A 27,766-nucleotide genomic window follows, 5' to 3' on the forward strand; every position below is an offset into this window, starting at 1 on the left:
GGTTTAATAGTGCTTTAATACTAGACAAAAGATTCCTAAAGAAACAGCAGATTACTTGTGTGCCTTGAGGCTTGTTTGACTGACTGAAACCTTAAATTGAGTTGTCCAATGATGGACAACTATCACAAATGAACATTTATTACATGACAAAGGAATCACAAAGCACTATGGGTTATCTAAAAAAACAGCACCGTAAATGCAGGCCTTGAGATTTGCTTGTTTGACTAAAAACCCAAATCCCTTTCCAATGAGGGATGAATCCTTTTGATTGGACAGTGACACATTAGCAACAGACTGATAATATCTTTTTGCTGTCAGCATGTTCCTTTTCAGCCATGTGAATGCAAGACACATGACTAGCCCCAAGCAGTGCTCTTCTCCTTCCCAGGCTGAGGGTTGTGGCATAGGGGATTTCAAGAGTTAAATTAAGTAAAATGATTATATGTATGGTAAATACATTTGATATACATTTAATCATTTTGCAATAAATACAGAACTGCATTCACTGTGTTTTTTTTTTAAATATTCAATTGAAGCAGAAATGTTTTCTGATCTTTTAGCATAATTCCCAGAAATATAGCTGACATTTTTGGGGCAAAACAGACAGTTCTTTTTTAAAGAATTTCAGCTTCAAATCTTAAGGCCAAATCCAGCCGCTAATTATTGAGCCTCTAACCAAACATCATTGGATTCATATCTCTTATGCCAGGTACAATGTGCTCTGAAAATGTTAGCTTGTGCTGAGCTCTGGCACTGTAAAAAAGGTAACCCAAGCTGGGCCACAGCACATAGCACTGAAAGGCAGATAAATGGAAAATAATACGATAAGAAGAAAAATGCAGACATTTGAGATGAGACAACAGTAAGTAACTTGAGTAAGCAGATGGGACAGATTATGGAATAAATTAGAAGAGGAAGGAAAAGAGAGAATACAGCAATCACTAGGGAGAAGAGTAGACAGAACACAGACTACACAGTGATTCCGTACAACATCAAGATAAGCAAAATGGAAGATAGCTGGAATCCTAACTGAATGGTAAAGGGGTCCAATAATAAAGAACAAAACAAGGACATAAAAGCACCACTTCTCTTTTTTTTTGCATAAAATGAGCTATTTTTCAGCAGATTTTGTTTCATTTCTTTGTAGTATTTCTGTTTTTCTCACTGACTGCTGATGTGCATCTAGAATTTAATCAAACAAATGGCAAGTAGGCTTATTGAACTAGAAATTCACAATATCATCATTACCAGTTGGCCCAACTTAAGAAGAACAAGCTACATCAGTAGCCACAGTGAAGGAAAAGTCAATGTCAGATGCCTGCAAAAAAAGCCAAAAAACTAGGAACACTAATAGGCTCTTTCACGCTGCCCCACTGCAGCTTGGGTGCAGGTTCCACATGTTTTTTGTGCAGGTTCCCTGCACTTTTCCATAGACTTCTATTATGTCCCGCAGTTTTGTTTTGTTTTCTGAAAGCAAATCAAAGATGCAGCATGCAGGACTCTTGGTGCACTTTTAGAAAATGCACCAAAAATACGAGACATAATAGAGGTCTATGGGAAACCGTGGGCAGACTGCGCTGCAGCCAAACCGTGCCCCAACGATCGAGACAGTGGGTTACAAAAACTAAACAAATAAAAGAAAAAAGTTAACATATTACAAACTTCTGAAACAAAACATTGTGAAAATTGCATTGAAATCCCACTAATCAACCCAAAGTAATTCTTTTTTGCTAGACTTTATGAAAGTTATAGGGGAATATCAACTGACACCAAGTATTTTTCAAGTAATATAACTGCCAAAGCCACCACAGTCGCCAGGGTAGGAAGCAGACAAATTAAAATTGAACAGGCCATGCTTGATACCAGAATAACTGCCAGGATAAAATAAAACAAAAAAACAAACAAAAGTGCTGATCAGCACCAGCAGGAACCAGAAAATGAAGGGCGATCTCTCCAGTGGGACAACAGCCAGAACTAGAGAGCCTAAAACCTGACAACGTGGGTAGCCCTATGAGGGTAAGTTGAAGAGGAAGTGCTTTTTTCCCTCCAAAAATGCATGATGTTGCCTATTCATACTTAAAAGTGGGTGGAGCTGGAATCTCCATTGCTGTACTTTGTTCATCTCTCAGCACTAAACAGGCCCAGGACTATCATTTGGACACCAGTAAAACGTAATTTAATGAGGCTTAACGTTGTATACACAGCATTAAGCCTCATCCTGTGTTTCAGTCTCTATTCAAAATCAGTGGTTCCCTATGGGAGCCCTTTGATTTGAATAGAAGACGCACCAGAAGTCGGATCAAGATGATGCAACGTTTGTGCTGAGAATCTTGAAGGATTCCGATAAGACCCTGCCCGCAGACCCCGACAACCAGGGGAACTCCACCAAAATTTTGCGTGAGGTTCCTCTCCAAAATCCACACCAGATCCTTATCCGAGCATGCAGCCCAGCAGGTCAGGAAAGGGGGGGGGCCAAGAGAGCGCCCACCCCAAAGCACCTAGTCTTCCCGATGACCCTTGCCCGATGGTTGTCGGGGTCTGCGGGCGGGGTCTTATCGGAATCTGGAAGCCCCCTTTAACAAGGGGGCCCCCCAGATCCCGGCCCCCACCCTAGGTGAATGAGTATGGGGTACCCCAATAACCACTGGGCAAGGGTTGTCGGGAAGAGGCCCTTGTCCTCATCAACATTGGGACAAGGTGCTTTGGGGTGGTGGGCGCAGGGCACTCCCTGCCCCGAAGAACCCACCCCCCATGTTGAGGGCATGTGGCTTGGTATGGTCCAGGAGGGGGGGCGCTCGCTGCCCACCCCCTTTCCTGACCTGCCAGGCTGCGTGCTCGGATAAGGGTCTGGTATGGATCTTGGGGGGGAACCTCACGCAAAATTTTGGCGGGGTTCCCCTTCAAGATTCTCAGCACACAAGTTGCACCACAAGTCGGATCATCTTGATGCGACTTCTATTCAAATCAATGGGCTCCCATAGGGAACCACTGATTTTGAATAGAGACAGAGAAACGCGGCTGAAAGCTAACGCGGCTAAACGTGCATTGATGCCAATGCAAAACGCAGATAAAATCGACTTAACGCAGATTTTTTTCCTGGCGTCGGTACTAGCTGTACAGTTCATTTTTTAAAACGCCCATGGGCATGAGGCCTTAAAGTGGTTGTACACCCTGTACAACCACTTTTACCTACAGGTAAGCATATATTAAGGCTTACCTGTAGGTGCTTAAAATATCTCCTAAACCTTTTCATGCAGAAAGGGACTTTGCACACTGGTCCTCACAAGGACTGGTGATGCTGCACTCATTACTACAGGGCACCACGTTCTGTTCTTTTGAACATTTGCACCAAAACTACGCCATACCCAACTCAGATCTCTACAAATACCTACAGATTTGCCACTTCTTCCAAAAGCCCATCTCTTAAAATAAGGATGACGCTAGAACAACCTTTGAAAATTTATGCCATGAAGGGTCCAGAGATAGAGGAACGATTTCCACCCTATATATGCACCTTAATGATCACCACACAGAAGCTAAATCCCAAGCAATACTGGGATGGGAATATGAGGTGGGTCAGGAGTTTTCAGTGGAAGACTGGCATGATATGGTCACTAATATGCATAAATGCACCCACTCAGTTGCCATTAAAGAAACTGTGGTGAAACTGCACACTAGAGATGGTATTATATACACCAGTTAGAATTCATAGAATGGTCCCAGCCACCCGGACAGTTGTTTCAGAGACTGGAGAGAGGGGCACTCTTCTTCATACTTTCTCGAGCTGTAAGGTTCTGGGCTCTCTCTGGCAGCATACAGCCACGAAAGTACTCCAAATAACAGGATCAAGCATCACCTTGACATACCAAATGTGTATTTTGTTTGCAGAGCTCACAGAGGTCACACCCCCTGAGCAAAAATTGGTCCACGCGCTGTTTAGTGCTCTACAATGGGCAATAGCCCTAAACTGGCGAAAACCCTCAGTTCCATGCAGAGGTGTATTTAGGTTTTGTGCTGCCCTAGGCCTGACTAAACTTGTGCACCCCCTAATTTAAATACGACCCACCCTTTCCTGTCAAAGCCATGCCCCTTCCTGTTTAAGACCCGCCCTGTCATCTGTAAACAACACCCTTTCCTCTTTAGGCTTCACCATTTCTTCTTAGAGCTCCACCTCTTTCTCTCTGTACATTAACCACCTCCCACCCGGCCACTGCACATAAACGGCCGGGTGGTCATTTTTGTCCTGAGTGGAACGTCAGGAGCGTGCCTCAGAGCGAGTGCTCGCAGCACGGCTACAAGGCACGCTGCGGCTTGATCCAGTGATCATTATGATCACAGAATCCAGCTGAGCAGAGATTGGGATATGGGTGCTGTGATCGGCCCTCCCGATCACGTGACGGCTGTGTCCAATCGCAGCCGTCACAATGTAAACAGAGACGCATGTCCCCATACACGTCAGTGTCCCCATAAAACATCTGTCTGTCCCCCATCACTGCCAACACCAAATAAACACTGATTTGGGTTATTTTTACCAAAGAAATATAGTAGCATCATTTTTGGTCAAAATTTATCAAAATCAAATACTTATTTGCAAAATTTTATAACAGAAACTAAGAAAAATATTTTGGTTTTTTTTGAAAATTTTCAGTCTTTTTTTATTTGTAGCGTAAAAAATAAAAATACCAGCGGTGATTAAATACCACCAAAGAAAAGCTCTATTTGTGTGAAAAAAATGATAAAAATGTAATTTGAGTACAGTGTTGCATGACCGCGCAATTGTCATTCAAAGTGTGACAGCACTTAAAGCTAAAAATTGGTCTGGGAAGGGGGGGGGTGAAAGTGCCCAGTATTGAAGTGGTTAAAAGTGGGTACCAAGTGCAGCCTCATCAGTGCCCATCGAAGCAGCCTCATCGGTGCCCGTCAATGCAGCCTCGTCGGTGCCAGTCAATGCAGCCTCGTCGGTGCCCGTCAATGCAGCCTCGTCGGTGCCCGTCAATGCAGCCTCGTCGGTGCCCGTCAATGCAGCCTCGTCGGTGCCCTTCAAAGCTGCCTCGTCAGAGCCCATCAAAGCTGCCTCGTCAGAGCCCATCAAAGCTGCCTCGTCAGAGCCCATCAAAGCTGCCTCGTCAGAGCCCATCAAAGCTGCCCCGTCAGTGCCCATCAAAGCAGCCTCGTCAGTGCCCATCAAAGCAGCCTCGTCAGTGCCCATCAAAGCAGCCTCGTCAGAGCTAATCAAAGCAGCCTCGTCAGAGCCCATCAATGCAGCCTCATCAGTGCCCATCAATGCAGCCTCATCAGTGCCCATCAAAGCCAGTGTGAACTGAGCCTAGGTTCACATTGGAGCAATTTGTCATGCGATTTGAGAGATCAAATTGCATAAAAAGTCGCAGGCTATTAGAGGCAATGGTACTGTTCCAATCGGTGCGACATTGATTTTGCAGCGTTGCACCGATTCCCAAAAGTAGTTTCTGTACTACTTTTGGCGATTTCAGGTGCGGCTTCAATAGACATCTGTGAATGAAGCCACACAAATGTCTATCAAGTAGCACCTGAAATCGCGCTGACCTTGCTACTTTGAAATCACGCTACTTCACTTGAAGTAGAGCGATTTCAAAGTAGCATCAATGTGAACCAGGGTGAAGAGATACAAGGAGCTATGAAAGGTTAACCACATATATAAGCAGAAACTAAGGTGTTAAATGCCATTGATTCCAGAAGCACCAGCTTGCAGATATTGAGCTGTAAAGAGTTAACCATATATGTAAGCAGCAGTGTACATGTGTCCATTGAAACAGAGTAGTAAAGCACAGCAAAGACACAAAGGGTTAATTATCAGAGAGTCCCTATTTCAGATAACAGGGAGATAGGAGAAACTAAGTTGGAGCACAGATAAGCCCTGTGTGAGGTTTTCAAGGAGAGACAGTGAAGAGGATTGGGATTTTATTCTCACCCTCCAGGATATGCAGACTGTAGCTAGGTCTGCCCACTGAAGACACAATCAGAGTGACCCTGGAATCACAACACTGGAGAAGACGCTGACAAGTTCTCTCTCTCTCCTGTCTGTACAGAGGGGAAGGAGAGGGGGAGGGGGGAACTGTGAGCACACACTGTGTGTGCTCCATGTAAGAGACGCTCGGCCAGCAACCTCCTGCAGTGAATGGACTGACTCGGGAGGCAGAGGGGGGGCTTTTTTCGTGGGGGGAGCGGGGCCGGCCGCTGCCCCCCCGCAAAGTGCCGGCCTGGGCCTTGTTGGCCTAGGCCAAAATACAGCACTGGTTCCATGGTCCCAGGTGCTTCTCCGCATGGAATCAATAAAACTGATGAAACGCATCCACCACACCCTCATGGATTCTATGAGAATCTTTGAATGAAAATGGGGCCCCTGGCCTGCTTCTTAACTTGCTTGAGGGAAGGTTTTACCTCGTAGGCACCAGAAAGCCCTTATGACTCTAACAGCAGGATGTGGTATGAGCTTGGTTTCTTTAAAAATCAACACCAATAGTGCCTTGAATATGTGTGAACCTATGTAGAGCCATAGGATGTGATATATATGCAGTAAGTTTCCTATAAAGCCTGTTGCACTAGAAGCAGCTTTTATTATTATTTTTTAGTTTTGTAATAAGTTAATCAATAGCATTCCAAGAACTGCAGCATTGTGAGTGATACCTACACAACTTTTGGATTTCAGCACTCTAGTCAGAAAATTGTTTGTATGTACATGGATTCTAGTTCTTTATAACACTCTCAATGCTGACTAATGTCTATGTTATGTTTTTTCCTTGTACTTATCTGAATTTCTTTAATAAAAAACTTTGTAAACAAAAACAGAAATATCTCCTAAACCTCCACGGTTTAGGAGATATTTACTAAAAAGCCGAGCGCCGATATCATCGGCGCATGCGCCCTTTGGAAAGGGCACATCGTTGAGTTTCTAATAGAGGTCATGCCGTGACTGGCGGCTCCCGCGCGCGGAGTGACGTCACATGACTCCGGCCAGTCACAGAGCCAGAGTTCGTGGCCCCGGAAGGAAGAGGGGTGAAGATGGACGCTCCCTGCAAGTGGGGGCAGCAGAGACATTGCGGGCTTCGGTTTCAGGTAAGTGACACATAATGGGCTACTATGCGATGCATAGAAGCCCATTATGCTTTACCTTTGCAGGGAAATAAAGAGGAAGTAAAACCCACCAGGGTTTACTTCCTCTAAGTTTTACTGAATGCATGAGGCCAGTGTACTCTGTTATTTAAAGATAAAATCTTAATACTTCATAGTTGTTGGTAGATCTAAAGAACAAAACATCAGGCTGCCACCCAGGTATGGATGTTAAGAATACTGTCACTATTACTTAATGAGGGGGATGATAATGAAGACTACTTTTAATAAAATTGTCAATATGAGTAAAATATGCGATTTGATGAAGAAAACAAAGCTCAGCGCTATGAACTATAAAAGGCAGTCCTACACAGTTGGAAAAAACAGGCTAGCTTATTAAACAGATGGTGCCACTATGAAGTCTAGATCTTTTGAAATGGAAGCTTTTTGTAATACAGTTGCTTTCAGATGTGTTTTTGCCTGTAAATATAATGTATGTCAAAATGGAGCATTGCGTTTTCTGTGTTACCTGCACTAAGCCACACAACACAAACCATTCAAGTTAGTTGCTAACAGCCGTAAAACCAAATAATAATACCGTTATAAAACGCGTGAGCTTCCGATTTCTTATTACATTATCCATTCACAACATTATGCACCAGTCCCATAAGCCATCTTCTTGTCACTGGATGGAACATTAATCTTGCCTGACAAGGAAATATGATGACAGCACTGTGACTGGAGACACTGGGAAGCCATTCGCATTTTTTTATAGACTTTTTTCCCATGTTAACTGTCACTGGGCATCATAATAACAGTTGATGGCCAAACCACTCAGTAGTAACTCCAGAAATGATCTGATTAACTGTTGTGTTCCAGGGAACATTCTCCATAATTTGTGTGTCACTTTGAAGGTTCAGTACTTTCGGGGTATAAATTCTGTAAGATAGTAGATGTTTAGCTATAATTTAGCTAAAATAAGCTGGCATTTACAGACCTGTCTCTTCAAAACTCCAGACAGGCAGGATTTAGAATGTATGCTGTGAAATATTTAGGGGGGTAGCAATAATGGCTGGCCTTCAAGTCAACTTAAAGTAATCATTTGGGGACTGAGACATCAGTGTGCTGTCATTGCTGACTTGTTGTAAAGGTATGGGTTCTGGGACTGTCCTGATTCTGGCTTTACTAACTAGTGAGTCACCAGCTCAGCTGCAGAATTGAGGTCACAGATCTGGCTATGATGTTTACCAGGGGTGCCAGAATCACAAGACTACTGGAACAAAGTTACCTTATTTATTAAAAAGAACTCAATGTGTCAAAATAGTCTTAATAAAGCATTAAGCTTAGAAAGTAACCAGTATTGTAGCAGTTTACCCCTCTTGCATTTATTGGGTCTTACTATTTCTTAACCAAAACCTGCTAAGCTTATTCCCATGTCAATCAACAGAAGAACCTGACAATTACTACTTTGCAAATATGCCTGCTCCTACCTGCATACTCCCTAGGTAGCCTCAGTATTAACATACAGATCCATTATTAAATCCTGATACTCAGGATTGTGAAATCTTATTAAAAGCATACCTAAACCCAAGAACAAAATGTCATATTACAGCTTACTAGTCTTTAGACATGGTGCCTGCAATCTTTTTCTTTTTTTCATGATGCATTTAGTTGTCTTTTATCAGTTCTTTTTTTTTCACATGGTGATTTTGACAAGTCACAGAATTTCTGTAGGGTGACAACATTCACTCAACATACTTTATGGAGGAGCAGCATTGTCACCATAGGACAGGATACCTCCTCCTCTCCTTATAACTTAGGAGGGAGTTGTTCTTTTAATCGACAGAAAAAGCTGTGAACAATGCTGTGCTAAAGTCAGCACAGGCAGAGCATACAATTGCTGTCAAGACAGGTATTTTTTGCAGTTAATAAACTGACATAACAAAACAATTTTTAATGGTATGTTTAACAGACCAAAATGTACCCAATAAGAGAAGTTCATTGGTCCATATTAAAGATAAACTAATGCAGATATAAAAGATACAAATTAATGAATGTAATTATTTAATCAATAATACACCATCAATTGTATTGTTTAAAGGCAAGTAGTGCAAGTACCTGAATTTACCTGGCATCAGTCCCTTGCAGTCCCTGAACAGCAGGGCTGAATGAGAGGAAGAAACAGCACAACAAGCAAATCAGTTCATGTGCTGACAAACAGCATGCTGATAGGAAAAGAAAGCAAAGTTAAAAAAAAAAAAAAAAAAAAAAAAAAAAAAGGGAGGTGAGCATAGTGCAGTCACAGGCTGGGATGGAGCTAGGGTGCAACAAAGAGAAAACGCGGCACATCCAGAGATGAAGAAAAATTTGTTGGTTTATTGTAGATTAAAAAAAAAAAAAAATACATGACACACGAGGGATCCACACTGTTCAGCAGATGGGTTTCACACAAAGTGCTTAATCATAGCACTGGAGCTCTTTCCCCAGCCTGGACTGGCTCTGTGACATTAGCCGACAGCGGGCTTCAGCTCACTGTCTGCTGAAATCGGGTCACAGGAGTGCAGAACGAACTGCATTCCTGTGATCCACAGGCGATGCACAGCCAAACAAGCTTTGGCTGTGCTTCTCCTTTACATAATTAGAATGGTGAATAAATGTCTCTTGGGAAATTCTTGCTTCCTAGCTCAAAAATTACTATTCCACATGAGAAAAGTCTGTTGAATGTAATGACCAACAGGGGTGGACACTGATTGTAGGAGGGATTTTTGTGAAGAAACCGATTAACCTCCCATTTGAAAACATCCTTGTTACTCCAGAAATGTCTTGTTATAGAGCAATTCCACCTACAAAAGGACAAACATTTTAAGCCAGCACATAAAAAAAATGGTCTGATTTCAGTGCCCCAAAACTGTTCAGATTTCTTTTTATTTCATCCATTATTGAGTTATTGCCCAAAGACTTGAGATTATGTAAAACTGGATAAGAGGAGAACACAGGGCAAAAAATCGGGTCTTCAAGCAGGAGGAACAGACCTGGTACTACAGTCAGAGAATCTCACCATCAGAGTCCGCTGATGATGTAAAAGAAGAGGGAGGGGCTTCTAACCAACCTCTAACAATCTAAGAACAGCAGTTTGGGGTATACCAACCCCTTTAATTGGTTTTTTAGCACGACACCCAGATCACATCACCAAACTAGATAACAATTTACTCGTTGTACAATAACACTAGTTTCCAGATTTCCACTTTTCCTTCATTTTTATATGGTGTTAAACTGTCACATCAAATGTATTCTATTTTTTTTTTCAGGAAATTTCTTACAACTGCATAGCACATACCAGATTATTATTGCAGGCATTTATTGATAGTTTGCTAAAACAAGGGTTCCATTTTCTAAACATTAATCTCTAATTTTGGATCTACAATCTACTTTTCCTGGAAAAAATAAACCCATGTAAAATAATAATACAAGCAGGTTACTGTTAATTCTAAGCCACTGTACGTAAACAGAAAAGGGAATGTGGGACTTTAAATGAGGCAATTGACTTGTGGAGGTAGAGTGGTTGGTAAACATTATTTATTTGTAACAATAATATAAAACAGATAAAAAAGTTTTTTCATATATCTGCACATACACATGGCATAAACGTAATAGATACATATATGCCAACTTGGCAGCACATAAGAGAGGAGATAGTAAACATTAATAAAAGTATAATACAAGTTATTTCCTATTAGCAGGCATTGGTAGCCCATATGCAAAAGAACTGCTGTAAAATTGATGCACATACACATGAGTGGTTACATACTACTCAATGAATATTGAATGTATAAAAGATATATATGGGCCAGTGAATAGGTAGTGAGCCAGGCTTGACTGAGCTACTGTAATCATTTTGAGTCAAGCCTGTAAAGTTTTAAGTAACATTTTTTACTTTATATTACCAATCTTAGGACATATTTATAAAAAGCAATTTGCAAAAAGCAAGGAAAAACAAATAGAGCGCAGGGCGATGTCAGTGCTGTTCTTTTACATTCATTTACATCACAGCATCCACTTACATCCCAGAAGGTGAAGTCCTGCCTGGTAATAAAGCAGCATGTCAGCTCAAGGAACAGCCACAAAACATCATTGAGGCAATGAAAAAGGATCCAGGATCCACACACTAATCGTGCTATTGGACAGCAGGGACCAGAGAATGATAAGCTGCCGGCTGGAGTGATGCCAAAGAAGCAAGCCAAGAAGACCAAAGAAGCTGCAGCAGGGAGGCAGTGTTAAAGTAGTCTGGGCAAATGTACCTCAGGCTTGACAAAAGGGCACATATGCCTGGAAACACGTTGTCTGCACTCCTCTTCCTTCTCCGAGTCCCCCCACACCACAAAAGAACTTGCCAGCTGTCTTCTTCCAAGTGCTGCCTCCCTGCAGCAGCTGCTTTGATCCTTGCTCCCGCCGGCAGCTTATCATCCTCTGGTCCCTGCTGTTCAACAACACAGGTAGTGTGTGGATCCTTGATCCTTTTTCATCAACCCACTGATGTTGAGTTGCTGATCCTTAAGCCAACATGCTGCTTCATAACCAAGCTGGCCTTTACCTACTGTAATGCAAATGGCTGCTGTTTTTTTCTTAATAAAAAAAAGAATGTTTTTACTGACATTGCCTACGCTCTGCTATTTTTTTTTTCTTGCTCTGAGGGTGGTCTTCCAAGATGGCTGTGCAGATGCTGCATCTGATGTATGGTTGACCGCCACTTCCAGCACCATCATCCCTCCTCCTCATCTGCTCCTATCCCTGGGACAAGATCTTCATCTTATTGGACTATTCTAGCTCCTGCTGAGTACACAGTTTTGTTTTGTTTATTTACCTTTGTCTACATCCTACCAGTACACAGGCTAGTGCTACAACTTTTTTTTTAATTTGCAAAAATAGCAATGGTAGGCTTCAGACAAAAAAAATTTGAATTTTTTTGTTTGCTTTTATTTCTGCGACACATTTCCAGTGTTTTATCCCTTTAAATACACTACACATACAACTGTTGAGGTATTAGAAATATAGTGTGCTCTTGTGGTTTGATATAACATGGTGTTTTTCTAGCTCTGAATTTCAAAGCATGTGTTGTCAGCCCTGCCTACTTAATTTCTGATGAATTACAAAGATTGCAAGTTTCTTTGCATAGGCAGAGAGCACAGTAAGGTAATCAGCTCACAAAGTTTCTGGCAAAATCAACTTAAAAAACACTTATCGAACAGATATAGCAAAAAAAAACAAAAAAAAAAACTGTATATTTACCAGACCAAACGGGAGCAAAGAAGAGAGGTTCATGGTTAGGCTCGGTTCACACATGGGCGGCACGACTTGCAGGTCGCCTCAGCGAGGCGACCTGCAAACGACTGCGGGGCGACTTGCGAGACGACTTCTGCATAGAAGTCTATGCAAGTCGCCCCAAGTCGCCCCCAAAGTAATACAGGAACCTTTTTCTAAGTCGGAGCGACTTGCGTCGCTCCAATTAGAACGGTTCCATAGCACAGAACGGGAGGCGACTTGTCAGGCGACTAGGTCGCCTGACAAGTCGCCCCAGTGTGAACCGAGCCTCAGGGTTTTACTTACAATTTAATAACAACTTCAGATTTTTATCCAGACTTTGCTGTGCCAGTCCACCCCAGTCCTATTTTTACTTTCAGCTTCCTTCATCACATACAACCGACATAAGAGGGGCTAGAATGGAAAAGATTGGACCTCCCTGATGTAGACAAATACTGAACAAGAGCCAATATGTGATGTGGGTGCTGGATGATCGATGTCTTAAGCTGCCCATAGATGGTTTGAATCTCGGCCAGTTCAGCAGCAACCGGCTGAGATTCGAACCATGTATGGGTAGGCTCAATGTACCCAAGTTGATCGATCAATCAAAATGGGTACAACCAGCCTGTTGGATTTTACAAGCGATTACTCACTGTTCTCCTGGCAGGGATGGCTTCACTCCACTGGGAAAACACAATGGCTCCACGGGAGGGATTCTCCTGTCAACAGTGTCTGAGTGAATTTCTTTCCTGCAACCCATCTATGGCCAGCCTTATATGTAACTTAATCAGGTATGAGTAAACATTAGCATAGTAGCAGTTTAAACAAGAAACAACTATTAGTATATAGAAGTACATGGAGGGAGTAAAGGAATCTTTTGTTCCCTATGCAAAACTTTACAGGCTTCATATACAACTGTGTATGTAAAACTTAACAGTAAACTTTTCTTTTGTTCTATTAAACAGGACAATTAATACACACTGCACTATTCTAATAATTCCTCCTCTACAATATAAAAAAATACATATTTTAGGATTTTTATGGATTCTCTTTGTCTCCTCTCATTCGACCCACTCCCCGTCTCAATTTTTGCCTAGGTGAAAAGGACGTCTGCCTCCTTCTGCAGCCTCCTGGATCACATATTACAGGACACATTCCCCAGCAAAGGGAAACCCATCTGCCTCATCAGGGGGCTGACTGCAAGAACTAGAAAGACAGCTGGCTCCCTAAGAAAAATAGGATTTTTACGTCATACTTACCTGTAAAATCCTTTTCTTTGAGTACATCATGGGACACACAGTCAGGTTAATGTTCATTGCCTGCTGGATTATACTTCATCATTAGGTGAATGGACACAGGTAGACCAAAGGTCTTCAGACAGGAAGTGATCCCCTTTATAACCCCTCCCATACAGGAAGCACTTCGGTTTTGTAGCAAGCACCGAATCCTCAAAAAAGAGGGGAGGGATCTCTGTGTCCCATGATGTACTCAAAGAAAAGGATTTTACAGGTAAGTATGACGTAAAAATCCTATTTTCGTTTTCATACATCATGGGACACAGAGTCAGGCTAATATTCATTACCTGCTAGGACATCTTAGAGCAATAGCCTTGAGGGGAGGGAGACACCCTGCCAAACAATAGCCATCAGAACTTATAAGACAGCCCGCAGTACACTGCGGCCAAAAGCCGAATCCTCGGCTGCTCGAACATCCACTTGATAAACATTTTGTGAAAGTATGCACTGAAGACCAGGTAGCAGCCTTACAAATCTGAGCCACAGATACCTGATGGTGAAAAGCCCAGGAGGTTCCTACACCCCTGTTAGAATGAGCTCTCATCCTAATGGAAGGAGCTTTATGTTTCAGACCATAGGCCTGAACGATCAATTGACGGACCCAATTGGCAATGGAAGCTGCCTGCCCCTTCTTAGGTCCTTTTGGTAGAAAAAAAAAGTCTGCTCCCCGCAGATCTAGACAAATAAACCTTGACTGCCGGGACAACATCCAAACAATGCAGTCGTCTCTCTTCCGCCAAACGAGGCTGAGAGAAAAAAGAAGGCAAAATAATGTCCTGATTTAAATGAAAGGCCGACACCACTTTTGGCAAAAAGGCTGGAACAGTTCGTAACACGACTTTGTCATGGTGAAGGATCAAGTACAGTTCCCTGCATGAAAGGGCCGCCAACTCCGAAATCCTTCTAGCCGAGGTGATGGCCATCAGGAAGGCTAGCTTTCGTGACAGCAAGTCTAATGGAATTTCCTTAATAGGTTCAAATGGTTGTTTCTGTAACACAGACAGCACCAAGTTCAAGTCCCAAGGACACATAGGTGACCTAATGGGGGGAAGCAAGTGAGTTGCCCCTTGCATAAAGGTTCGGATCAGTGAATGGGAGGCTAAAGGCCTTTGGAAGAATACTGATAGGGCCGAAACTTGATCTCTGATTGTACTCAAAGCCAATTTGCTTTCCACAGCTGACTGTAGATACTCACATACTTACGAGGATGCCATTTTCTGGCTTCACACCAGGCAATATAAGTCTTCCAGACCCTATGATAAATCTTCCTAGTGATAGCTTTTCTAGAAGTCACTAAATTAGACACCACTGGTCCCGAGATGCCACGCTCCTTTAACACCCTGGCTTTAATAGCCATGTCGTAAATTGGGGTGGAATATAGGACCTTGAGACAGTAGATCAGGGTGACCTGGAAGCGTCCATGGCCCATCTATATTCAGTCTCACAATCTCCGGGAACCAAGGCCTTCTGGGCCAGACTGGTGCAACCAGAATGACTGGAATCCCCTCTCTTCGAATCCCACGCAACAAATGTGGAAGGAGAGGGATCAGAGAGAAAGCATAAACCAGGGAGTACTGGCTCCATGGAACTATCAGAGGATCTCTTGTTCGAGACAAACTGCTGTAGCTTGTTGTTGAACCTGGATGCCAGTAGGTCCACCTCTGGCCATCCCCAATGTTGGCAAATTTCCCTCTTTCAGAGCTGAACGACTCCTTGTACCGCCTTGGTGGTTTACATAGGCCACTGCCATGGCATTGTCGGACAACTCTGATGGGGCAGTCCTGAAGCTCCACCGCCCAGGATTGTAGGGCCAGACGTACTGCCCGTAATTCTAGGACCTTGATGGGCAGGGTCTGCTCTGTCCCTGACCATTTCCTCTGGGCTGTGAGCCCATCTAAGGTCGCTCCCCAGCCTGAGAGACTGGCATCTGTAGTCAGTACTCTTCAAGTTGGAATGGAACTGGGCATAGGGCACTGCCTCGAAGGAGGATACCACCCTTCCTAGAAGACTTATACAGAGCCGAATGGAGGGTTGTCTGGTGCCCCTTATCTGATGCACCTGATCTTTCAGGGCACAGATCCTTATGGGTGACAAGAATAGTCTTGCTTGGACCGTGTTTACAATCAGACCTAAATATTTTAGACTTTGAGCTGGTCTCAAGGCTGACTTTTCGGTATTTATGATCCAGCCTAAGCTTTTCAAATACCTCACTGTGTATATTATGCTCTGTTCTAGAGCCTGTACTGAGTGATCTCTGAGCAGTAGGTCATCCAGAGATACCCGAGCACCAGAATCCCTTGGGCCCTTAAAAGACCCAGTACTGGTGCTAGGACCTTTGTGAACACCCGGGGAGCTGTAGCAAGCCCGAAGAGTAGAGCCACAAACTGAAAATGACGTTCCTCTACTGCAAAACGGAGGAACCTCTGATGAGGCTGAAAGATAGGTACGTGCAAGAATGCGTCCTTTATAAAGATGGAGGCTAAAAAGTCTCCCCTCTGGAGTGAGGTTACTACTGAGCAGACAGACTCCATCCGAAAGGACTGTATCAATAGATACTTGTTCAGGGACCTTAGGTCCAGAATGGGCCCTGTGTCCCAGTTTGGTTTCTGAACTGTAAACAGGTTTGAGTAAAACCCTGTGACCCTTTCGGGTACCGGATCCTCTACAATCACTCCTTGATGCACTAGATGTAGTGTCTGAAGCATTAAGTTTCTTTTTGGAGATTCTGAGGGAACGCTGGATCTTAGAAACCTCTGAGGGGGCACTCCCCATAACTCCAGCTTGTAACCGCGAGATATAATTAAGGGGACCCACTTGTGAATTGTTGTTTTCCAAATGTCCGCAAAGTGCAGCAGCCTTCTCCCCACCCGATGGAGTGGGGGCATCCCCTCAAAAAGAGGGCTTGGTGCTGGGTTTAGAAGAATTTTGGACCCTGGCCTTGCGGCTTGCCCCTGGCCCTAGCGCCCTGTTGGCGGCGGAACCATCCTGACACTGAGACATTTGAGGAAGCAGTCCCTAGGTTTTTAAACAAGGGACGTTTGGTGCTTTTCTTCACAGGAAGTAGAGAACTCTTCCCTCCGGAAATCTTTTGGATATATTTGTCCAAGTGATCACCGAATAAACGTTCCCCTTGAAAACGGGAAACCTGTCAATAATTTTTACAAGGAAGCTCGGCTGACCCGTTCTTAAGCCATAAAAGTCTGCACATACAGTATATACAGATAAGAGAGCCAGATGAGAAACCTGCTGTATTGAATACTTTAAAGCATCAACTGCGTTATGTACCAGACAAGTTAAGTTCTTGTTTAAAGGAAGAGACTGCTGCATCTACGGCTGGCCTGCTCCATTTTTAACGAACTTTTCATCAATGGGATAAAGAAGGGAAAACCTTTTAGGAGGCAAAAAGTCCTGTCAGGATGTTCCCAATCAGCATACACCGCCTGTTCCAACAGGGGGTGTAGAGGGAAAGTCTGTGCGACTTGAAAAGGTCTCAGAGATCCCAAAGAGGACCAGTGGGGCTCAGTCACCTCTGCAAGAGGAAACTTAAAGGCAGAGCGAACCATTTTGGTCAGAGTCAGGATCAAAAGCTTCTGCGACTGAGAGGCAGACATCGACTGGATATCTTTTTGTCCAGATTGCTCGGAATCAGACTCATCTGCCGGGCACTCCACCGAATCCTGAGCTTTCAGCTCTTCCCCATACTCAACCCATTCCTGCGCCAGACTAGGAGACTACGGGGAGGGGGATCTGTCAGGCTTCCTGCCACCCTGCGGGATGGAGGCAATCACGCCGGCAATCCTGTGCTCTAACTCGGCTAGGGCTGAGGACAGTTCATCCTTAGTGATAAAGGGTGAAGCAGCAGCATTGACTGTCGGCATAATACCAGATAAGTGCAGCAGCTCAGATTGCCCGGGAGCCTCTGGTCTTTCAGGGGATACGACTAGGTTCATCAGGAATACTGATGACATAGGTGTGCCCTTCCCTGTAGTGTTAGTCCCACCTTTCTTATTGGAAGACATTCAATGCCTGCAAACAAAGAGTACTTGGTGTAGTTAAAACACCTCAGAAGGAAGACCCTTTAATAGGGCTCACCAAGCCCCTATGCAACAAACCTCCTAAGCACCTTTAGCCTACTAAGCAACACCTGGTGACTCACGTGACCAAGTTAAGGAAAAAAGAACCACTGCAAGTGCCTGTTCAGAGACTGCTCTTTGTCCCACAGTTGCCTTCTGGAAGCACCACATGCTTGGCCTACACAGCTTAAATAAGCTGGGTGTGCACCGAAAACGCTCTATGTGTGTGTGCGCACGCATGTGCGCGGTCCCAGTGAGCAGGCGCGACTGTATTCGCGTACAACGCAAATCTTCACATGCCCAGATAAAGGCTACGGCGCATGTGCGGGCGAAGCCACGTGTGCCATGGCCACCAAACTGCTGAGCCCAGTGGCGCTCTTACAAATGCACGTGCGCCATTGCAAACCAAGGCGAAATGGAGCACCATCACACAGGTAAAAAACAGCCAGACACAAGCAAAAAAAAAAAAAGTACACTTTGCAAACACCCACAGCTAGCCCAGAACTCCCCAGTATGGTCACCGCACACAGGTGTCCAGCCTTTAGCTAGCTGTCACGGTCCCTACCATGCCATGCAGACGGCCAGGCGTGGTCACGCCCCAAGTGGCTCAAGGAGGTATTGAACCTATGGCTGCCTGTTTAGTACTCCTGTTACTTTGCCTCTGAGCCACACCTCAGTTCCTTTCAGCCTGCTTTCCAGCTATGCCTGGTTCTGCATTAAGTACTGAGGGCGATACTCTGATTATACCTGTGACTCCTGGTTCAGCTGAGGCAGTTTATCCAATGGAGTTGGGTATAAAACACTGCCACACTGAGGGCTTTGTCAGTTCATTGTCTCTTGTTTCCTGTTTTGCCTAAGGTTCCAGTATTCCTGTGTTTCTGTGTTCTAGTTACAGCGTTCCAAGACTGACTCCGGCTTCTGACCCTGGCTCCGCTTATCATTTATTCTGTCTTCTGGAATCCCTAACTGCTGCTTTACCTCGACTATCCTTTGGCAAATTCCTGTCAAGCCCCCGTGCACAGATTCACAGCACATGGTAGCTTATTACCCTGTTACCGTGGGCTGTGTGTATTTGCAAAGGTGAGCATACATCTCTGCATCATGGACTCCAACCTAGGTAAGCCCTTACACTAGCTTGACCAATTGTTACAATCACTGGGACACCTCACAATAATAAAACAAAGGGGTTTCACTTACCTGTCCAGGTGCAGGGCCACTTAGAAGCTAAGGGCCCAATCTTCACCCTTCATGGCGTGTTCCTGTCACTTGGACCTTCAAGAACTATGTACTCTCATGCTTAGGGTCCACTCCCTTGGACCTATACAGCACCCTGCCGGAAATGCCTTAGTGCTGTAGTGTCCAGGATTTCCACTCCGCAGGATCCAGCGCCCAGAGGCCAGGTTACAGGCAAAACCTTGCAGGATCTTGAGTCTTCTTTGCGAGGCTTTGGTACCATTTATCTAAGCATGAGAGCCTGTGTCAAATGGATCCAATTGGTCAATCCCTTGATTCATTTTTGGAACCATTTGTGGGACTAGAGACCTGGAGCTCAGAAATCTCAAACAAACTGTGCCATCCACCTTGCAGACACTGGTAAAAAAACTGATGTGCTTCCTGTATGGGAGGGGTTATATAGGGGATCACTCCCTGTCTGAAGACCTTTGACCTACCAGTGCCCACTCCCCTAATGATGAAGTATAACCAAGCAAGTAATTAATATTAGCCTGACTCTGTGTCCCATGATGTATGAAAAAGAAACTAAGACAGTGGCACAGCACAGGACATACAGCAGAAGAGCAGCAGGAAGAAAAGGACAATGCAGAAATTGCTGGACTTGTATGTATGTATGTATGTATGTATGTAAGGGATTATTGTAAGTGGCATATGGTAATGACGGTCTGCTTCCAATATAATATTAAACGCTTTTCCTTTTATCAGTGCACCATTTTAGCTAAATTAGGAGGGTTTAATAAAAATTTAACAAAATCCAGCGTCAATAAAATGTCCAACCATGCTTAAAAGGACCAACCATGCTATTAACATCTTGAGGCATACTATTGAGCCAAGAAGCAGCAATATAACACTGAATTTGCTTTACCTTTAGACATGTTGAGAAAGCTGCTTGAAGACTGGTTAACTAGTTCTTTATCATCAACCAGGTTACCATAAAAAGCAAATGTCTGAGCTGAACGATTGCCAGAAACAAAAGGAAGCGATAAGCACTAAGCTGGAAATAATTCAGATTGTTCTCGTTTTTGTTGTTTCCGTCTAACACAGTTGGTAACATTCTCAAAATAATTTCTAAATAACGTCGGTTGGTTTCTAACATAGAACAATGATTACAAGTCACATTCATCCGGCTGGCTAATGTGAACCACATCTTTAAGGTCTTTCCCAACAATCAACTTTCTATTGTGCTGGTTATTTAAAGTACCGCAGTAAAAAAGAAAAAAAAAAAAATAAAAGAAAAAAAAAAGTTTCATTTTGTATGTGCTTTTGTGCCATTTCATTGTGATCTGCATGCTGTCTCCACTTCAAAATGATAGAGATCTTTCTGTATTCCAAAAAAGGTCTTTACCAGTTTACTGTCCAGTTATCCACAATGAACCCACTGCCCTCTGAACATGTTCGTCCGATCCTTCCACATTAAAATGCTGTCATTTACTTTATCTCAACACATTTCCTATTCTGCATATCATTTTTTTTGCTTTCAATACATTGCAAGTATGAAAACATGTCAATCATTGCCAGATGGCAGACTAAATTACACAGTCTTCAGTCACTGCATTTGAGGGATCAAACCTATCTGGGTATTGGTAATGACTAGGAACATGACTGAAAACTTAAATGCTTCAATCACCTGCAATAAATATATTTTTTATGCTCCAAATCAACAGTATGGAAGCCATATGGTCAAATTCCCTAGACATGTAAAGGATGCTTAATCATGATCCCTTAAAGCTGAACATCAAGCAAGCAGCCAAATAGACATTAAATGACAAGTGTTTTACCTGCCACAGGATATAGAATTACAAGAGGCAAGATTTGTTGTCGTGGCACCACTAACAGTGAGAACCCCAAATTCCAACACAGAAGCATAGCTTAGTGAAGAATAAAATGGACAATGAAGATAAGTGAAACAGGAGGGCCCCTTTCATGTGGCCGTTACGATCAGGTCTGCCCGTCAGTTTTTCAAGGTCCATAGTTCGTTTACATACACCCGCCTACCTCCGGGTCCTATTAAATCCCCCCCCCAAAAAAAAGGAAAAAAAATAAATAAAAGGATAAACAACTACATCCTTTTTCATTTTGGCAAACCGTATCAGAGGTAGCCTGATGTAAACGAACAGCGGAGTCCGTTTACACCCAGCCACCCATAGAGCAGGTGTCTGCCCATGTCTGCTCTGCTGAAACTGAGCAGGCATGGATGTGACATCTTTCTCACTCTGCTTCAATCAACAAGGGATCAGCTCAGAGTTTCCCAACTAAATCTACCCCATGTGAAAGGGGCCTAAAATGGTCACCACTCTGCTTTTTTACTTTCTCAGCATAACTGGCAATGTAGACTGATTAGCGGCTAGCACTGGCTCTTGCTCCAGATGTCCTCTGCTGGAGTACTACCATACACCATACAGGGTATTATAGAAGGCAGATATCAACATAAAAATTCAGGTATTTACAATGTAAATAAAGACATCTACAAATACTTATATTTCAAAAGATTATAGATTCCCGTAAGGCAAATAAAGCTATACCACTGTATACATGCACAAACCTAAGAGATCCATCTGAAATGTTATTAGCTGTATCTATTGGTATACACCCTTCTAAAGTAATACAATCCAATCTCCAAAGTAATCAAACTGATACACCCTGCTTAATGAGACAACCTACAGAAAACCACTGCTTTACCACTCATATGCAGAAAGAATGGGATCATCTGCATCACATCACAACATCACAAGTGGTAGCCTGCAAAAAGTGAAATCTATATAATTTAAAAGGAAGAATTTTTTTTTTTATTGTATACTCAATTCTGTGTTATAGAAAAGATCAAATTATGAGAAGCTGTTCTGGTGTGCAGGAACTGCCATCATCCTAAATAATTGGAAGAGATTGTCTGCAACAAAGTGCATATAAGGGACGCCCCTTTGGATTTTAAAAGGCAGAAGAAAAGTAGAGAGAGTATGTAGCGATAAAAGGCACAGGCAGTGCCAACTTTATTGATGTACAAAAAATAGATAAAAATGTCTAAAAGACAAGGCAAACATATACAATAAGTGATCAATATCTTTACAAGTGATTGTATCTAAGATATATGGAGCATTAATAGGTAATATCACCCAATGCCAGCGACCCCAAACATCAGCCCAAGCGAGGTGGGTGGCTAGTACATATTTCCCGACATGTTTCGGAGAAGACTGTAGTCAAACTTGTATAGTCCTTCTTCAGGGGAATTGTTTTACATACAGGTGGGTGAGAAAAATTATTTCTTGTCTCTAGAACATAAATATAGACATAAATGAGTAACATAGCAAAAAAGGACCATATAAATGGTCTATTTTCTGGCCATTATTGTATAGGGTAACAAAAAATCATAGTACTTACATAATAAAGCTCATGTCATAAGTAAAAAACAGATGAGGGGATCAACATGCTGGTTGTGGGGGTCCCGAGGTGACAGAGGTAGCGCCTGTGGCAACACGTGGAATCGCAAGTGTGACAAAAATATAAGCGTAGGATAGTTTTGCCTTAACTAGATGTGATGTGATCTGTAGAAGTAGTGTAATTGTAGATGTAGCTTAATTCTGGGTTATTAGAAATATAGTATTCAATGTCAGTCATGCACATATGTTCTTTCATTAGCATTTGAAAAGGACAGAGATAGTTTTTTCTAGGATCTAAGTGACACCTAGATGCCAATAAAAGCTCCCATTAGAGTAAACATAGATTGCCACCTTCCTGAGGCTCAAAGAAACTGCTAGTCATCTTGGCCAAACGGATCTGCAGGGGGCATTCACAAGGCTCCGGACAGCCTGTAAGCTTTGATTAATATCAAGAGATCTAAGGAACCTATTTTATCTCTCATAAAAGCTAAAATATTAACGGCAGAGAGATAAAAATAATTCCTTTTGATCGTACACCTGTTGGGTTACGTGTACATGTAACTCTGTATGTTTAGCAGAGGTGGAATCCTAGAGAACCACACAAAACCGCTATATGGCGCCTGATTGCGGCAGGCAGGCAGTGATTGGTACTGTTGCGATCGGACTGATGCGCTGGTATCGGAAATCCTATCCATGACCCAGCAATCAGCGCCATTCTGGGCCAATTCCACTCTGGTAATTTCAGAACACAAAACATTTATGGGCTGAGACAGGAACACCCCCCAGGGTTGATTGGCCAAGGGCTAAAGTCCAGCCCACATCCATATTTCAATAAATTGGGTAGCCTGAGATATGGACATTGTTCTTCCACGAAGCCAGTTCGAAACTGGGGAGTTCCCACATGTTCCAGTATGCTTCTACTAACGAATAGACTTGGGTAAAGTTTATTTCTGTTTTTAATCCCTTTTTATTTTCATAGCAAATTGCCAATTGTGTGTCTTTCTGCATTTTTTGTATCTTTTTTTGTAACTCCTTTTTCTTTGTATATCGTATATGCACTGCCCACTTTTGGGATATTAAATGATAAAATTAATAAGTGACTTCTGTGTACTAAGCTAGGACTCATATCTCTGGAGAGGTTGTTGTATTTTAGTGCCTAAGTACTCGGTTTAAGTTACGTACCAATCGGTATGCAATTGCACTGTGTGTTGGCAGATTGCATGCAGATTGTAAGCTAACAGATCGTCCAGGTGGAGATCTGTGTGTGTGGTGGCTCAGCAGACCAGTCTGCGGACAAACTGTTGGGTGGTGGCAGGCTATCGTTTATTGTGTGTCTGGTGTGTGGGTGTGGGGACAGTGGGAAGAGTGATTAACACCGGGGTTCAAGCTTGCAGGATAGCTGGAGGAATCCTAGAAGTGTGTAGTAATTGCTAGATTGCTCCCCAACCCTTAGAGTGCACCAGATTGTATGTAAGATTTGTATCTGCCTGTGTGTGGTCAGCTAGCTGGATTGGAGTGGAGTCTCCCTCTAGTGGTGGCCAAAGGTAGTGCAGGCTGTGAAAATACTACAGCCAGTCTTACATGCGCAGTATAAGTTCCCCCTTATTCCCTTAGTTCCTCATATACCCCGGTCACGGAACGCACGTCGCGGTTGGTTAGTCGCCGTTGGGGTGTGGATTCGTGACAGATTGGTGGCAGCGGTGGGATTTGCTTAGTACATTAGTACATGGTTTATTCATTTAACCTGCGTACTAAAGGTTGGAAGCTTGTTAGAAGCAACTGACCTACAGAAGCTCACTCAGTGCATAATTTTTGTTTTGTAGAAGACATACTTGGCTATTTGCTCCCCACCCCCTCTTGTTTTTTCTTTTCTATCTTTTATTTGGGCAAAAAACTTGGAGATGGTAACCCACGAGATGATATGCTGGTACAAGAGGCAATCCGAAGAGACCGCGATTGACCTCTGTGAGCTAAGAGGCATCAGTACAGTCGGCAAGACGAGGACCCAGCTTTTATGTGCGTTGATAGAGGATGACCATGAACAGTTCACCATGGCATCTAAACCCAGAGACTGTGCCATTCCAGATGACTGTGTGAGACAGCATGATTCTGTTCTCAAACCCTCTCAGCGGAAGAAATCACTACAGCAGATGAAGCAAAGAGAGAGAGAGCACAAACTGAACAGTACCCAAATCCAGCATGGAAATGCAACATCACCTCCATCTGCATCAAGAACTACAAGAGCCAGACCTACATCTGTGGAAACCTTGAAGTGTTTTGTCTGTAACCAAGGTGGACATTACTCGAGCCTTTGTCCAAAGAGGAGGAGGCCTAGCCCACCAGCAACTGTGAAAAGTTCACCCCCTACTGTGTTGCTTGTTGGGGAAAATGTAGGAGACCGAGCGGATAACCTGCAGCCAGTTACCGCAAGTAACAGCGTTACAGTCGGACTCCGAGGTATGGGATCAAAGGATGTCCTAGCTCTTCCAGGATTGAGGTGCTGTGAGGATGTGATCCCAGGGGAAGCCATGGTTGTCACAGGAGGTGAAGGAGCCATCCCTGCCATGCCTATGGCTTGTGTTTCGTTAAACCAGGAATCTGAAAGCCAAGTGAAAGAAGTGGGCAGAGCAGATCCCACAAATGTAAGAGGCCGTGCGGATACCCTGCAGCTGGTTACCGCAGGTAATAATGTTTCAGTCGGACTCCAAGATACAGGATCCACGGATGTCCTAGCTCTTTCAGGATCGAGGAGCCATGAGGATGTGGTCCCAAAGAAAGCCACAGTTATCACAGGGGTTGGAGGAGTCATCCCTGTGTTACCAACAGCTTGTGTTGCTTTGCTCAGAGGATCAAAAAGCAAAGTGAGAGAAGTAGGCATAGCAGATGCCAGTAATGTACTATCGGGTACTGACCGGGTGCAGTTGGTAGCTCGCTATGAGCCAAATTCAGCCCCCCTGGAACCTGCATCTCCACCTGAAGCCCCGGATTCACGTAAAGTACTGTTGGGTGACTCAGTGCACGTTGGGAACTCTGGGGAGGGTCAGGGGACTAGTGACTGTGTGCCAGGTCCAGGCCCTAATGGGTTTCTGGAGCCAAGGCCCAGAGAGGAAACTAAAGTCACAATGAACTCTGAAATTGATAATGTTTTGTGTGATGTAAAAAGTCATGATCTGTGCTGTGCAGACATTCCCTCTGCTGCAGTGGTGACTCCCGGGGCCCACCGGGCTGCCCTGAACTGGTCATTGCCCACTGCTACAGAGGGACTGTCTATGAAAGGGCCCAATCCAACTAGGTCGGACCCTTGTGAACTTGGTCAAGCAGGCCTGAGGTCCCCTCACACTGTTGTCTCCCTGGCGTCTGTGGCAGATCACTCTGAGTCCCCTGAGGCTGTTAAAATTGACATCAGCCTGGAGGAGTACAGAGGTCTGGCTGACGGGCGGTCAGTTGGGGATGGCGGGATGAGGGTGTACGGGGAACAGGACTGTGACTCTGTAACCACTTGTAAAGAAAAGGAATGTTTTGGAGTACCTGCTGAAAAGGCAAATTGTGTTTCAGTAGATCCTGGTACGGACAAGCAAGGTGTGCTTGTAACCTTATGTGAGGCAAAGTCTTCTGTAGTCTGCTCCTCTGCCATCACAGCTACCAGTACTTCCATTGTGGATTCTGGGCTGTGCATCACAGAGGAAGGACCACAGGGTGAGGGGGCAAATCTGATCCTATTTGACTTTACTCCCTTGGCAGTTGCGGTTGACAGCACTGAGTTCTTAGGGGCTGATACATTTGTTGCCAGCCCGGAGGAACTCAGGTGTTGTGCCAACAGGTACTCTGCTGAGGATGGAGTAGGAGTATGTGATGTGGGTCAAAGGACAACCCCCGGTGGAATTCAGTCTTCTGTGACCTTCTCCTCTGTCACCACAGTTGCGAGTACTGCTATTGCGGATTCATTGCTGTGTGTCACTGAGGGAATATTACAGGGTGACAGTGCAAATTTGGCCCCATCAGGGCCTACCATCTCAGCAGCTGCAGCTGACAACACCGAGTACTTTCTGGCTGATAAGTCTGATGTTAGCCCAGAGGAACTGAGGTGTTGTGCTGGCAGGCCTTCTGCTGAGGAGGACAGAGTAGGAGAGTGTGACACGGGTCAGAGGATGACCCCTGGCAGAATAAAGTGTTTTGTGGCTTTATCCTCTGTCCACACAGCTATGAGTATCATGATTGAGGATTCGTTGCTGTGCATAACAGGGGAAGAATCACAGGATTATGGGGGAAAACTGACCCCATCTGAATCTGCTCTCTCAGAGGCTGCAGCTGATGGCACTGAGTTCCTACGGGCGGATATGTTTGGTGTCAGCGTAGAGGAATTCAGGGGTTGTGCTGGCAGGCCTTCTGTTGAGGCAGAACGAGAAAAAGTGTGGGAGACAGGCCAAAGAGTGGAGACCCTGGTACCCAGGTCATGGAACCAGGCCCAGATCACCCAGGGACGGCCTTATGCCAGGCTCAAACATCTGGGTGTGGTAGCTCATAGAGTACCACCAGATGGCCAGGGCCAATGGCTGAGAATGCTGACAGCACACAATGACAAATTTGTCTGTACCCTTTCAGTAGGTAGTCAGTGGCCAGTGGATGAAGTGGATCCGCAGGGCAATCTGCTGGCCAATCCTGATCCAGACCCGTTAGGATCAGTCAGAGAGGGGTGCGGTCACCCTCTCCTATCTGCAAAGGGACAGGCTGAAATGTCGGTGGTGCCAAGCTTCAGTTGGGGGAACCTTCACCCCCATCTTAGGGAATCTTCCATGCAGACGCGTTAGCTGACCCGTTTAGGCTCAGCTGTGCGTCATCTGGAAGGGGGAGATGTGACAAAAATATAAGCGTAGGATAGTTTTGCCTTAACTAGATGTGATGTGATCTGTAGAAGTAGTGTAATTGTAGATGTAGCTTAATTCTGGGTTATTAGAAATATAGTATTCAATGTCAGTCATGCACATATGTTCTTTCATTAGCATTTGAAAAGGACAGAGATAGTTTTTTCTAGGATCTAAGTGACACCTAGATGCCAATAAAAGCTCCCATTAGAGTAAACATAGATTGCCACCTTCCTGAGGCTCAAAGAAACTGCTAGTCATCTTGGCCAAACGGATCTGCAGGGGGCATTCACAAGGCTCCGGACAGCCTGTAAGCTTTGATTAATATCAAGAGATCTAAGGAACCTATTTTATCTCTCATAAAAGCTAAAATATTAACGGCAGAGAGATAAAAATAATTCCTTTTGATCGTACACTTGTTGGGTTACGTGTACATGTAACTCTGTATGTTTAGCAGAGGTGGAATCCTAGAGAACCACACAAAACCGCTATATGGCGCCTGATTGCGGCAGGCAGGCAGTGATTGGTACTGTTGCGATCGG

General features: G+C 44.1%; 1 protein-coding gene across 3 annotated transcripts in view; it reads right to left on the reverse strand.

Annotated features, from left to right (window-relative positions):
• MARCHF3 (membrane associated ring-CH-type finger 3) overlaps window positions 1–27,766 on the reverse strand; it is a 318,136-nt gene that overhangs the window by 179,182 nt on the left and 111,188 nt on the right. Inside the window, exon 1 of one of the 3 annotated variants that reach the window (XM_073624892.1) lies at window positions 19,854–19,970. The exons of the other annotated variants lie outside the window; for them this stretch is intronic. The gene's annotated coding sequence lies outside the window, so the exon portion shown is untranslated. Of the gene's footprint in view, window positions 1–19,853; window positions 19,971–27,766 lie in introns of those variants that run through there. 3 annotated transcript variants of the gene reach the window in all.

The sequence above is a fragment of the Aquarana catesbeiana genome, linkage group LG01, assembly GCF_042186555.1.
Source record: "Aquarana catesbeiana isolate 2022-GZ linkage group LG01, ASM4218655v1, whole genome shotgun sequence".
NCBI lineage: Eukaryota > Metazoa > Chordata > Amphibia > Anura > Ranidae > Aquarana > Aquarana catesbeiana.